This window comes from Sinocyclocheilus rhinocerous, unplaced genomic scaffold (genome assembly GCF_001515625.1).
Source record: "Sinocyclocheilus rhinocerous isolate Xijiao unplaced genomic scaffold, SAMN03320098_v1.1 scaffold1302, whole genome shotgun sequence".
In the NCBI taxonomy this organism is placed as follows: Eukaryota; Metazoa; Chordata; class Actinopteri; order Cypriniformes; family Cyprinidae; genus Sinocyclocheilus; species Sinocyclocheilus rhinocerous.
Window position 1 is genome coordinate 318,092 of NW_015623473.1, and position 11,670 is coordinate 329,761.

Consider the following 11,670-nt stretch of genomic DNA (forward strand, 5'->3'; position numbering starts at 1 on the left):
AAATGTGGGATATTCACGTTGAATTTTATTACAGGAGTAAAGGTATATAATTGTAGTATGTATTTGTGATTAAGCTATAGCATGTGTGCATTTATACTGAATATTTTTAGACTACTGTTTATCATACAAATAGGCTACTTAAAAACCATATCATTATATTTTTACCATGGTATTTAGGTGCTATATGTGTGGTTTTAACTGTGTTTATCATGATTCAAATGTATGCTACTATGGGAGACCAATGCTTAATAAAAATAAAAAAACTTGGTCAGAATAAATTTAACCGTATAAAACTGTGGTTGCTACAATTTTTTACAGATGTTACTGATTTTGATAATGAACAAATATTTACCTCTGCATCCTAACTCAAGCTACTATCAAATGTGCATTTCTAAGAGACAAAAAAGTGATATTATTATTATTAATATTATCAGGCAACCCAAACCTGCTTGATTTGAAACAATATCACTCATTAGAACATGCAGGAACTAAGAAATACATTTTTCTATTTAGATATTTATTTTAAGGAAAATTAATGATATGGTTTCTACAACTTTCACTTTGGAGCAAAAATCTGGCTTTAAACTTGAAAGAAATAAAGATTTGACATTTACCGTGATAATTATCGATATCGACTGATGTGGAAAAAATTATCGTGATAATTTTTTTGGCCATATCGCCCATCCCTAATATGTGGTAAATTATAAAAATCTATCTATCTATCTATCACATACTAAGTTTAATATTATTTAATATTTTAATAATATATATACATAAATTGCCCTGTGAAGGGACAAAAGATATTACTAATAAAGATATTACTATTGTCTCAAATTGTGTGATTAATTTGGTGCACAAAAGGTACTGTTTTCTGTCGTGACCCTAGTCAGTTCTGTTGTAATAAAGTAGTGCTGCTAATAGCTACTCGTTCAACATGTGAGAAATATGGTTTATACTGTTTATAGATTAGAATGGCGGCAAGCTGTTTAATCAATGCAATACATGCAGACGGCTTCACATGACACTTGATGTTTAGTCTTCAACCTCTCTGTTGGTATCCAAACACTCACCTCAAAGTCAGTTTTGTAATGTACCGCCATGCATACCATAAATGTTTCCTTAAATATTCCCATAAAAACAAGTGTGTGAATGAACAAGTAGAATTTAACACTGAATTTGTCTCTGATGTTTTTTCTGGAATTCTTTTGGAGAAGTAAAATAGTCACAAATGAGAAGTTCAATGGTTAAATGTTCTGCTGCATGGTAATTTTACTGCACAGACCCGCGATGAAGTCACACCTTCTGAAAATCTCGTGGCACTTCCCGTGTCTCTTCTCCGGCCCCCGAGTTTGGCCGGGGAAACAAACTGTACCTCACATAACCACATTAAACAGCAGGCTTATTTGGTCGGCCTTGTCCTGCCAGTGTACAGTCTTACCCAATGTTGTCGCAGTCTGAGATTTGACCATCGCTCACTGTACGGCACGCACACATACTGTATGCTTTAAAGAACCACGAAGAGACGGAAAGTATTTATTTCCTCCCTTGGCTCTCGTCTAACAAAACCAGACTTGTTTGCACTCAGTCTGCTTATTAGGTTATGTAAGACTCACTTCCTTTAGAAAGCGGGAGCGATACACACAACACGGCACCTGTGGGCTCTATATTAAGGAGTGATCATAAACCAACGCCTTTCATTATTACCGCATCCATTCCAGAATGAACTGGTTTTAAACACAGACAAGGGATTAATATTGATTAACGTATATTTTAGACAAAATATTGTTCATTGATTTGTGTATATTTGTTTCTCCAACTAAAACAAACTCAAAAAACAGCATAGGCGTTCCTGGATGAATCACTGTTTCTGAACAAAATGGTTAAATGATTGATTCAGTGAGCTACTCATAATGACAGTCACTTGTTGTTTTTGTATGAATTACTGTTTTTGAACAAATTGGTTAAATGAATGATTTCATGTCTCACTAATAAAGACACTCACACTTGAAGACACTTGAATCATTCCTGGGACAATCAGTGTTTTTAATGGTTCAGTTACAGTAAATGGATTATTTAAAAACTCCCTCACAAAGACAGTCGTCATTTTTCTTCCTAAACAAATCTGTGTTTTTGAAAGAAGTTGATTCAATGATTTATGACTCGCTCATAAAGACAGACACTTGTCACCATCTGATGTATATATAAAATGTTGTGTTGCACATTTTTTACACTTATTTTAAACATTAATTTGACGAACAGAGCTGGGTAGATTACTTGCAAATTGCAATCCGTTACTGATTCCAAATTACATGACAAGAATTGTAGTTAGTAACGTAATCCATTACATTACACATTTGAATATAATCAGACTACTTGCTTTTAGATTACTTTTAGATGGATTTTTAGATTTTGACCTTACTCATTTAACACATTGATTTAAATAGGACAATCTTGTACCATATTGATTTAAAAATACAAAAAGTAAAAATATATATTTCATTTGTTGTAATTAACAATGTGAAGTGCATTACACATTACAGTATGTCAAGGTTTCCCAAACTGGGGTTATAAAGGAACTGCAGTTAAAAAGCTAATAATTAATTACATCATAAAAATGTAAAACTAAAATCATTTTAGAATAATATCAATAAAATAAAGAAAAAATGAATTATTTTATTTGTTCACCTTCATGTCAAGTGACTATTATCCAACGTCAGAGAACCGTGAACATACAAATGTGATACTATTAAAATATGTATTTGAAAATCTCAGGCGTACTTCAAGTAAATATATTAGAGAGGTTTAGATGACAAAAAAGTTTGGGAATGCCTGCATTACACGTAAATATAGGAAATAATGTGAATTTGTGCATTTTAATGTGTTTGTGCCTTCCAAATACATGATTAAATAACCCACTGAGTGATAATTCAAATAAAAAGAATCAATAAATTATGAATCATATATTAATTAATATGTATATATGTAATCATGTAATCAATAAAAAAGTAGTCTGACTACGAGTATTTTAAAATGTAATTTGATCTAATTATAAGTATATAATTTTTGAAATCTGATTATGTAATCTAGATTACATGCAATCAGTTACTTCCCAGCTCTGTTGATTGTTTTATTTTTTTATTGCCAATCAGCCATTTCTTGCAGTGCACCAACTGATTCCATCAATTAGACAAAAAGATGATAACTGACAGGAAAACTCACATAAATGTATCAACATTTTGCACGAAAATATATTTATAGGATTGTACGAGCAAGCCAAGAACAAATCTGTCAGATTTGGCATTCTTTAGGTTAGAGTAGGACATAACTACAATATTTGTTTTAAATCAATATTAAAATATTTGCTTTTTTTCAGATTTTGTTTTTCCTTAACATTTATTATCAGTGAGTTCTCAAAAATGAAGCCATTTTATGGAGATATAAAATACCATTGAGCATCCAGCTATGGAAAATTTCTGGCAATGTGCTCATGCAAAATGCCAAACAAGTCCCCACAGTTATTCCCTCCCAAAACAGGAGTTATGGTTGCTGGGAAATACATTAATTAGCACCAAGTCTACGCCTCCAACAGGCAGACAGAGTCTGAGTCATGCGGAGGACAGCAGAAATGACTCGGCTCCAAACGAGAGAAAGTTTCATCCCACAGTTAGAGTCCAACAAAAGCCAGCGTGCTGACTGGTGTTTGCATTTACCTTTTTAGTCCTTCTGGAGTTCCTGTGTTAAAAGGAGAGTCCAGGGTGCGGTTAATAACTGTATTCATTTTGGAAGTGTGCGAATATACTGCATCTGAACGGTTTAGATTCCTAAAATACTGTGATGAAGCTATGGTGAGATCTTGAACCCAGCTGAACCCAGCAGACAGGCCCATGTTAAATACTGTGTCCTGTGTAAAAAAGCTCTGTTTTCAACATGCCAGTGACTCTCATGAGATGCAGTTATCGCTCAACGCAAATATGCTCTGCAACAAAAGCCTACTACATTTGCAATTCCAAGGCATTCACTGGACTCAGAGTGACCTGTGAGAGAAAATGGCACTGGAATGTGCATTTGACATTCTCCAAAACTAGCCTGGCACCAGGGAGCAAACCAGTGCCAGGCAGAGTATTTGAGTCTAGGTTTCGTAAGAAAAAGTGCATAATTTTTTAGATACAGTACTATTGTAATACCATTTTTGGACATATACCATGGTTTTGGACATGCACAATGGAGTACCTTGTAAATGCATGCATGCACATGGCTCTCATTCAGTACCATACTAAATAACGTGACACCGTGGTAAAACCGTCTGATACCATCTAGCCTACCACTGATGCAAGGTTTTGTTTTTTTTTGGTAGGAATTGTCCCACTCATTAAAGGCCAAGCTATTTCACAATACAAATAGCAGCAGTTCTGATAAATACTGAGAGACAATTATATTATGACATGCAAGAATAACAACAGCTGCAAAAGTCTAAAATACATGATTCGTCATCAATGAATTAATAGTAATGACTTGTTGCTATTGTTCCAGGTATAATGCAATGTCTGTGACATTCTGTGGAAAAAAAAATATTGTCTGTAGTGTGTAAAAACTAACAAACCAATAAATAGTCCTGTCATGTAAAGCAAGTAAACCTCACAAAATATTCTGCATGCAGCATGCAGATACAATACCATTACAAAGTTTGGGGCTCAGTAAGATTTTTAAAATATATTTTTGAAAGATGTCTCATATGCTCACCAAGACTGCATTTATTTGATAATTGTAAAATGTAATTAAAAAATGTAATTTATTCCTGTGAAGCAAAGCTGGATTTTCAGAAGCCATTATGACAGTATTCAGTGTCCTATGATCCTTCAGAAATCATTCTAATATGCTGATTTATTATCAGTGTTGAAAACAGTTGTGTTGCTTAATATCTTTGTAGAAACAAAGATATTTCTTTCAGGATCCTTTAGAACATTTAAAAGGACATCATTTATTTGAAACAAAACTTTTGTAACATTATAAATATCTTTACTGTCACTTTTGTTCAATTGAATGTTTCCTCACTGAATAAAAGTAGTAATTTCAATCAATAGCTATTACTAACCCCAATATTTTGAATGGTAGTGGACAAGAAAGAAACAATTTACAATGAGAAATATCCACTCAGGAATTATGATAGTAAAACATAGCACTTGAATGCACTTGTTTAGGTTAAAAAATCAAAATGCAGATCTTTTTTATTAAATTAAAGACAAAGCAATATTCATAGCAAAATTGTAGCCACTTGAGTATTGTGAAGAAGCATACACCCAATACTCAATAGGGCCCAGATGTTTATCATGTTTGGGTGCTGGTTGCCCAAGAGTTAACAGTTCTAAGCTGTTAACACAAATATTATAGCTGTGAGTGACCTGTGACTTTAAAGAGCTACAGAGAGAGTCACTGAACCCTTGAGAAAGCAGCTCAATGCATGGAGACTGTCCTTTAAGTTGATGTGCTGTAAGTATTTGCTTTCACTATTAGATGAATCACAGCCGAACATATGTTTGGTACAGATTTGTTCTTGTTTTTGGCTAGAAGAGATTCGGATGTTTAAACCTTACTTTCAAGCATTTTGTGTGGTCTGTAAGTTAATATTTGCTTATTTCAAATTATGCTTTTAGGAAGACTGGCTGTTTATCAGAGAAAATGTGCTTTTTGAAGGTTTACTTCAAGGAGGAAGTGTTTCATTTCCGCCGGAGTCTTGGACTGATTCGGCGCTCTTGCATTAGGTCTAAATAAATGTTTACTATCCTTTGAATCTTGTTCTCTAGATAAGCACGCTGAAGTTTTTGTGAACAGGATGAAGCTGGTTATCTTTCAGACAGTCTGAAAGCTGAAATACTAGGGCATCAACAACACATACAGCTGTTGGGTTACGTCACCTTCAGATACTGCAGAAAGGAAATCTGAAACAAATTCTTCTCTGGCTCATTTGTTTTGGCTGACTGGATCTAATAATTTCTTGTCAACTAGGTAAGATTTTTTGATAATCATAATCTTACAGTATGTTGCTCTTAATCTTTTTTTTTTTTTTTGGCAGGCCTAATATGTTTTAATTTATAGCATTTAAGCTTAAAACGGTTTTGTTATTGTATGCACAAATCAACTTGACTAAAACAGGTTATTTGAGATGATAAGCACTAATACAACTTCAACCAGACGACATGATAAAGCAAGAAAACAGCAGAACGACTGCATTTATTAACTTGCCTTTGGTTGAATGAAATGACTCGGGACATATTTGCTCTCGGCTAGTAGAGAAAACACTTGCCCATTTTAGGCATGTCTCTTTCAACCCAACCTTGTGTGTGTGTCTGTACATTTGGAGAACAGAGAACGCTATTGCTACCAGCGGATGGTCAGGTCATACTATCATCAGCCACTAAATCAACATCGCCTGGGCATGAAACTGTGGCCTGGTTTGGCAAAAGGACCTGGATGTCTGGATGTTGCCAAATAGAAAGACCACAGTCATCAGAAAGGACATCAAGAATAGACTGTATCGCTAACAAAGAATTGTTTGTAAAATAGGTTTCATCAACTATAGTATTCACATGGGATATTCAGAAGATATAATGATGAAATTCATGTTGCACTGGATTAGTTTTCTATTGCAAATTAAAATGAGGGCGTATGAAATATTTGAAAAATGTGTGTGGGAGGACTTGAATGCATGAGTCAAAACGTGAGGGGACAAACATAGACATTTCTAAAAGTTATAATGGTTGCTACACCCCTGAAATGAGTAAATATAGATTTTGTTAATTGCTTTGCCTATATATAATAACACAGTGGACCTGAAAAGAATTTGGACGCATGAACTACACGTACAAACCAAAGTCATTGCATCAGAAACAAAATGGCATTTGCAATGGCATTTTTTTCCTTCACTATCTTCACTTTTTTGAATCACTATTGTAATGATTTTTCAACCAAGTGGTCTCAAGGGCTGCATCTGAAATCTCATTCTTCCCTACCATAGGTGAGTATGTGGAAAGAGTAGAATGTCCAAATTCACAGTATTAGCAAAACAGTAGGCAAAAAGTACCCAAATCACTTACTACTTCCAGCGAGATTCTGAGGTTAACTCATAATTGTAAATCCTTGGCATAATTGGGCTGAATGTATGATTTATCTTTATTGTATTTTAAAGAATGTTTTTCACAGCCAGTGGTTCTCAACTTGTTTGGCAACCAAACACAATGCCAAACTTGTTTATCATAAAAAAGCAAACAAAAATGTATTACCATAAACAGCATAGACCAAACAACATGTATAAAATCATTACCAAAAAGGTGCGATTTCCAAAAATTTAAAATGATTGAGTTTGCTTTCTAATTGTCTCACGAATTTTAATTCATGTTGTCACCCAGTAATCTACCTCATAAACCACAAGATTTGACACAAATCTTGTTTTGAAGGATGTTAAGCTAATGTACCTTGCCATATTGGCATATGCCTATATTCTAAAGACAAATAAATCTACTTACAGATTGTGAATCTTTTATTTGGAATTACAAAATTTGACATCAAAAAGATAAGGGAAATATTTTCTCCACCCTTTTAAAAGATGATACGCCTTTAAAGTTTGTCATGATTAGTGGTGTTTCATTATTTGCATTTAGATTATCCCTTCTATTGTGGTTACATCTCAAGTAGCATTTTTGCTAAGAAGTGTGGTTAAGATATTGCATTTCTGTGCAAATATAAAGAGTATTTCACTGCTCTGGGTTCAGTAGAGAATAAAAACTGCTGTAGAACCACAGTGTCATTCAGACATTTTAGTGGACACATGAGATGGAAAAAGAAACCAGTCAGACACCTTAGCAAACAGCACCTCTTGGGTCTTGTAGAGGCAGCTGTTTCACTAGTTCTCTCACCCTGCACCTGCAGAGAGTGAGTGAGTGAGTGTGAGTGTGTGTGTGTGTGTGATCAAATCCCACCCTGCAGTTTCCAGACACTGTTTTGACTTCACTAAGGTGTGCTGGCTGAAATCTGAAGTCTTGCCAGCACCTTACAATGGAAACTCGCACCCGAGTTCCAGCTATATCAGTGTGCATGGTAATTATGTGATTTGTGGCTTTATTATATATAAATCTTCTCTTATTACTTTTGCATAAGCAGAATGTCAATAAGAATATAAATCTACAGTATTTTCTACTGTGTTTGTGGAGACTGCTATATTTTCTTCAATTATTACATTTCTTACAATTTCAGAACAAACCTGAACTGACATAGCATGGAAAAAAAAAACACGGATCTGTAGTTGGTCACTTTTACATGTTGGTTAAACAGTCATGGTGGTGAAGAATAAGCTACAAAAGTGAAGAGACTTCATTTATCCCAGACATCATGGAAAGACAGCAAACAAGACACATCAACGAACCAACAGTCCACAGACACAAGCACGGTCTGAAGACACGTCACAGACACTGCTGAGCGATTGAAACAACCATTACCATTCACACACCGTCAACAAACACACACGTCTACCTGAGCAGCGACGCTGAGTCACTGAGTTTCCCTGAGGATAAGGGAGTCTCGCCGCCACTGGCCGTTCACTATAGAGTGTCCCGGAAAACAGCAACTGGTTCAGTGGAGCATCGTGTTCATGTGGAATCCAGCACGTTGTCAAAGCTCCGTCAGCCGAACATGAGCTGGATGCGGTGAAGTGACGTTCTGCGAGATTAGTATGCAGAAACCGGAATTCTGTGTGTGAATGTGAAGCACTTTTCACAAGAAGGTGAGGAGTGAGGAAGAGAGAAAGAATAAGTGGCAGACAGGAAGGAGAAAGCCATTTTCAGCAGCCATTCCCTTACGGTTTCACTACAAATAAAACCAAAAACCATGGTTAATATAATTAAACCATAGTAACCATGGTTTTGCTACACTAACCATAGTTTAACCATGGTATTTGTAGAAAACCATTGTTACTACAGTTTTACTATAATAAAACCACGGTATATTTTTGTAAGGGTTACATCTTTAGTATCACATGAGCCTTCATAAATCATTCTAATATGCTGATTCACTGCTCAAGAAACATTTCTTATTATTGCCAATGTTGAAAACAGTTGTGCTGCTTCGATTTTTGTGAAAACCATGATACTTTTTTCATGATTCTTTTTAGGAAACAACAACATTTATTTGGTATAGAAATATTTTTTTAAATCATCATTGTCTTTACTGTCAGTTAATTAATCGATTTAATATGGCATTGCTGATTATAAGTAGCAATGTCTTTTTCAAAAATATCTGACTGACCCCAAACATTTTAACAGTAGGTTGTTTTAAATGCTTTACAATCTAATCAGCATTAAGAGATACATATCGTAGATGTGTCTTTTATTTTGAAGTGTTGGAAGTCTCTTGTGTTTCCTGTATGTTTCCTGTTTCCTCCCTGAGTTTTATCTATTTATTTCTTGTTCATTCTTTGTTTCTGGTTTTATTAAAGGGGTCATAGGATACTACATGCACTTTTACAAGTTGTTTGAACTGAAATGTGTGTTGGCAGTGTGTGTACACAACCACCCTAAAATAACTTGTGGAAAATGGGCATCCTATGACCCCTTTAAATTGAATTTTGGGTTTAAATTACCTCACTTGGCTTCATTTTATCACTGCAACCAGAAAATCATTCATTCCTATCACACAATGTCATAAAGTTTGACAAAATTCTTTGTTAATCATAAGAAGTCCACTTGTCAACCATCGTAAGAAACACCCTAGAAATGCTATCCAGTCATACAAATAAAAAATATTATTTCTACCATCTACTTTAATAGAGAAATGACCCAAATATTCATGACTGTTTGTCAAGCTTATATCTGAAATGATCTGCTGAGTGTTGCAATTTCGCTCATTAATTTTTAAAGAAATGGACAGCCAGAACTGGATAAGAGAGACTATTAAAAAGTATATTGTGAAAAGATAACGTAAAAAAGACTGGAGATTATTCTGGAAAAATTGTGTATTTTAGACATATGGAAGACGTTTTTGTTCTTTATGTACTAATTAGTAACATCTGGAATTTGAACAGTCCAATCTATGTGACTCAGCAGTTTTCTGGCTAAAGATTGTGTTTGTCAAGAGACTCCATGGAAACATATCTCTTGTGTTTAAAAGAAAACTTGCACAAACATCCCCTAAAAAGGTTGACAGTGTCTCCCAGACTTTATCTCTCTGACCGTAAATGTACTCCCACCTGGTCCTGGAAGAGCATGAGATGAAAACATCTTGACCACAAGTTGCTACAAATGAGAAGCACTGACAGAAGAGGTTGAAATCAGTTTTACATAACTGTTTCATATTATGAAAATAATGGTGAATTCACTGACCAGTGATTAAATGGTGAACAAATGCGTGAATGCTCCTTTGTCTGCCCAGGTGAGTGGATCTCTGTTCCTTCCTGCAAAAACATGGAAAATCACTCCACCTCACAGACACACGTGGGTGCCAGACATGATTAAACCTCACAAATCCAGTTCTGGATCAAAGATCAAGCTGACCTAACACTTCAGTCCTGGAGCATCTGCCTTCACATTTAATGAAAGCATGCTCTTAGCTTGCCTAGATGCATGAAATCAATTTGTAGAAAAAAATGTTTCCAAATAAATTATAATTGTGATACATTTTTGCTTTCTTTCTTGTCTTGCATAGCCCGGCCTCAGCATAATGTCTGGTCGACTTTGCAGCTTCTTCTGACTAAGAATCACCAACCTATACAAGAAGAGATCATGTGACCGACATGTACACATTCAAAAGTCTGGGGTTGGTACGTTTTTTTTTTTTTAAATGAAAAAAAAACAGACCAGTTCTGGATCAAAGATCAAGCTGACCTAACACTTCAGTCCTGGAGCATCTGCCTTCACATTTAATGAAAGCATGCTCTTAGCTTGCCTAGATGCATGAAATCAATTTGTAGAAAAAAATGTTTCCAAATAAATTATAATTGTGATACATTTTTGCTTTCTTTCTTGTCTTGCATAGCCCGGCCTCAGCATAATGTCTGGTCGACTTTGCAGCTTCTTCTGACTAAGAATCACCAACCTATACAAGAAGAGATCATGTGACCGACATGTACACATTCAAAAGTCTGGGGTTGGTACGTTTTTTTTTTTTTAAATGTAATAAAAACAGTAAAATATTATTAAAACTTAGAATAACTGTTTTCTATTGTAATACATTTTAAAATGTAATTCATTCCTGTGATGCAAAGCTGAATTACTCCAGTTTTCAGTGTCACATGATCTTTCAGAAATCATTCTAACATGCTGAATTGCTCTATACAAATTACTATCAACTCCATGATTCTTTGACTGTTATATTCTTTTACAATATGTTGAACACAATGCTGCCAAAAGGGGGCGATAACGCAGACACTGGCGCTTTAGGGATGAACTCTGGGTGTTTGGGAGGAAATATTTAATCATGGAACTCTTGAGTTCTTGGGTTTGTACACTGCATTGACCATTACATTTACATTTAGTCATTTAGCAGACGCTTTTATCCAAAGCGACTTACAAATGAGGACAATAGAAGCAATCAAAACTAACAAAAGAGCAACAATATGTAAGTGCAAATGACAAGTCTCGGTTAGCCTAACGCAGTACACGTAGTGAGGTATTTTATATATATATA